Here is a 4,299-nt window from a genome sequence, read left to right as displayed (position 1 = left end):
GGGAAAGAGAGATCCAAGGCTAGAGCTCTGATAGAACTCGGTGTTTAAGTATTGTGAGAAAACCAGAGGGGTGGGCCAAGGCGAGGAGCGAGTATTGTCAGTAAAGGTCACACCTGCTTAAGGAGGAGATTGTCACAAGAAGGAAGAAACACAAGTACCTAAATTTAGAGCTACCAGATAAGTCAAGTAAGACAGAGTGTTACTTAACAAAATCTAGCAGGCCCAATTAGATTTGAATTCAGATAGAAATGAGTATTTTTTTTAGTATAAATGTGTCCTTTAGTTTTATTTGCTAATTATGTCCATCCTACTGAATCCTAATGAAGACTAAAACATGTGAGCAGATGTGGTAATTAAGCCAGGATCAGAAGACTTCAAGGACCAGAATAGGAGAGGACATAGGGATTATCCTGTGAACTAATCTTGCTAGAACCAAGGCTGTAAAGCAACAGGGTCAGGGTTAAGGCAAGGACCATTTTCCTTAGGGGAATAGGCACTTCATATTGTCATCTGTTTTTCATCAGCCAGAAGCCACATGAGGTTTACCACTATGCCTTAATTGTCCAAATGATCAAAGCCCTGACCTGGATACCAGGAACTCAGTAAATGTTTACTGAATTAAATTCTTAGATAGGGTTCGCTAAGATACTTGTAAAGAACTGAAGTAAATTTGCCTCTGTTTGAAGATTATCAGCCAACATATTTGGGCAAATATAGTTTATTTGATTAAAATTATCTGAGAAATTTCCTCCACTCTCTACTTTTATGTACCAATAAAGTAGTCTTTTACACTCGAGGCCAATGTCTTTTCTTTCACCTTGTTGGCATAAAATGATATTTTAGCAACTAGGAATGAATCTCTTAAGTACATTGAGCTTGTCAAGAATACACTACTTTCCAGGTGAGTAAAACAGATCCTGAATGGCTAAAGAGAAAACAAAACAAAAGCCCCAGTCCCAGAGGGCTGTGGGGCCTGTGGGAAACTCCAGCATCCTTTTTTCCTCTTTTACTCAGCTAAGTGAAATCCACTCACCCCCATCAAAGGCATAAACCAACCACAAAACAAACCTATTAAAAGGCTACTCAAGTCTGCCTCAAGTGATCTAAAACAGGGAAGCAAATGTACGTGCTTGCAAAGAAAGATATTTTGCATTACTCCTAAAGCACTCTCGAGTCAACCCTGGAAATCCATGTGGATAGAACAGCTGCTGGTGAAGGGGGGACTCCAGCTCTGGCTGCTGTGGAATGCGCACTCTGGGATATGCCTGGAGGAAAAAAGCAGAAAGGGTAGAAGAAGGAGCCAGAAAAGAATGGTTGAATGGAAACAATGGTGGGGTTGGTTCTGACCAGGGTCAAGTCTCAGATCTGACTTACTCTTGTTCTACAGTTTGGAGATGTTCACTACTATAGTGAAGAGCAAAGGACTAGAATGGAACACATTTGCATTTCGTTCCTAGGGATACAAATGGAGTAAGGACAGTATAATTCAAACTACCTTCCTCGTATATATGTTCCTTACAGCCATACGGGCTACAGGAAAGGGAAAATTACCATGGCAGAAACATGGATAGACAAACTTATGTCTTCCCATATGTCACAATTTGCTGAATAACAATTAGGCTTGGAGCATGGCTTTAGAGATTGCCTAGCAATCTTGAGGACTTGAGTTCATAACGCCAGTACTGAAAAAAAAAAGCAGAACACTCCAAGACAAAGAAAAAATCAGAAGCTCTATCATTTTATTATGATTAATTTGCCAACTGCTACTGATTTCCCTTGATAGCTGTGAGCCAATTAGCAAGCAGACTCTTATCGTAGTCTTAATTACTAATAAAAACTCTCAAATCACATATTATGCTTCAAAATAAATTAGAGGTTACAGAAAGCTAAGAAAGGGTTAAAATGACTTCAGGGTTCAAAGAGGACTTTTTGGGCCCAAGGTAGACAGCTGAGAAATGTAAAGAAAGTCACAGCAGGTAGTTAGATATGAACATAAAAACACCACTCACAGAGCTCTTGAGGTGGTATCAAATGCAGATTTTATTCTAAGGCACAATACAGATTCAAGGTGTGGACTTGATGCCAGGCCTCAAATGGGTCAAGTTAAGCAAAGGGGATCAGGCTGAGAGGAAGACCTGAGGACAGCCATTTGTCCATCTTGATGCATGTATTGGACAGTCTGCTGACTAGGTTGGCATATGCTATAGTACTTCAGTGTTAGGAGTCCTACCTTCTTTGTGAAGGCATTGCATTATTCCTGGGTCTGGTGTGTTAACAAGTTTTTCTGAGATATATGTATATTGCTGGCCCTGGTGATTGAACTCAGGTCTTGGTCCCTGAGTCTTTATGCTCAAGGCTGGTGTTCTATCACTTGAACCACAGCTTCAATTCTGGCTTTTTTTTTGGTGGTCAACTGGAGATTAGAGTCTCACATACTTTCCTGTCTAGTTGGTTTCAAGCCATGATCCTCAGATCTCAGCCTCTTGAGTAGCTAAGATTACAGGTATGAATGAGCCACTGGTACGTGGCATGATTTGATATGTTTTTGTTTGTTTGTAATCTGCTTTTTAGAGGGAATTGGAGTTCCAAAGGACAAATGATCTGTTGATTATAGAAAATAAAAGACCTGTTGAATGTTGATCCCTTGTAAACTATTTAAAGATAATAAAAATGTAATAATATTAAAAATAAACTCTATTAAAAAAAAGAAAAATAGCCGGGATGCCAGCAGCTCACACCTGTAATCCTAGCTACTCAGGAGGCTGAAATCTGAGGATCATGGTTTGAGCCAGCGTGGGCAGGAAAGTCTGTGAGACTCTTATCTCCAATTAACCACTAGAAAACTGTAAGTGGCACCATGGCTCCAAGTAGTACAAAGTTAGCTTTGAGCAAAAAAATCTCAGGGACAGCACCCAGGCTCTGAGTTCAAGCCCCACAACTGATAAGAAAGGAAGGAAGGAAGGAAGAGAGGGGGGGGGAGGGGGAGAGGGGAGGGGGAGGGGGAGGGGGAGGGGGAGAGAAAGAAGGAAAGAAAGAAAAAGAACCTATCAGTTGTGTCTAGTTGAGGTCCAGTGTATGCATTTACAGCACCCCAGGTGAGCTTTGCAAACTTAGGTTACCTATATAATCTCTCTGAGCTTCAGTTTTTTTCATCTACAAACTAAGAAATACAGCACTTCATTAGGGATGTTGGGAGCTTTCAATGAGATAACACATATGAAACACTGGCAGTGGTACCTTTCACATCATTCCTTAGCATCTGGGAGCTTCATTTTCTTTTCTTTTCTTTTTCTTTTTTATCAGTCATGGTGTCTGAACTCTGGACCTGGGCACTGCCCCTCAGCATTTCAGTTCAAGGCAAGCGCTCAACCACTTGAGCCACAGTGCCACTTTCGGCTTTTTTCTGCTTATGTGGTGCTGAGTAATCGAACCCAGGGCCTTCTGGTGCAAGGCAAGCACTCTACCGTTGAGCCACCTTCCCAGCCCCGGGAGCTTCATTTTCTATGTCTGTGAATTGAAGGTTGCAATATTCACCACAGACAATAGGAAGATAAATAGTGGAATTTCCCTTCTCCTTTTCAGAAGAGCTAGTTTATCTTTCTCTTCTTCCACCACAAATAAATCCATCTCTATTCATTTATTCCATCAACAATTGTTGCTGAGTGTCTGCTCTGTGCAGGGCATCTCCCAAGGGGTTCCAAGATGGTACATGGATGGTATTTATCATTGTCAGGGCAGTGTTCTGCTGGAGGAGAGGAAGGCAATAGTCTTACTTCTTCATAATCAAGGGAAGCAGATGACAGATGCAGCAGACATAGGGTGGAGGCTCAGGAGGGGCAGTTAGAAGGCAAGAATTCTTGTTTGCAAGGTAGCATTTGAACTAGGCCTTGAAAAATGAGAGTGATGCTGAGAGAGAGCAAGGTAAGGGGTGACATTGTCCAAAAAGAAATATACTCATTATTTTACTTATATAACTGCAAAGCCTCTGTACATCATCACCTTTATAATAACAATAAAAAATTTAAAAAAATTTAAAAGAAAGAAAAAATGAGAGTAACTTAGTCTTGTAGGGATGGGGAGGGCCGTCCAAGCAGAAAACTGTGGAAGCAACAGCATCCTGGATAGAATGATTTGGGAATGTGTGGGCAGTTTTGTGTGAGCAGACCAGAGACAGTAAGAAATTAGAGGATAAGAGCTAGGCACTGGTGGCTCACGCCTGTAATCCTAGCTACTCAGGAGGCTGAGATCTGAGGATCAAGGTTCAAAGGTAGCCCAGGCAGGAAAGTCCCTGAGACTCTT

The sequence above is a fragment of the Dipodomys merriami genome, unplaced genomic scaffold (assembly GCF_024711535.1).
Source record: "Dipodomys merriami isolate MVZ:Mamm:240054 unplaced genomic scaffold, mDipMer1.0.p SCAF_2, whole genome shotgun sequence".
Classification (NCBI taxonomy): domain Eukaryota; kingdom Metazoa; phylum Chordata; class Mammalia; order Rodentia; family Heteromyidae; genus Dipodomys; species Dipodomys merriami.
This window is presented reverse-complemented; position numbering follows the sequence as displayed.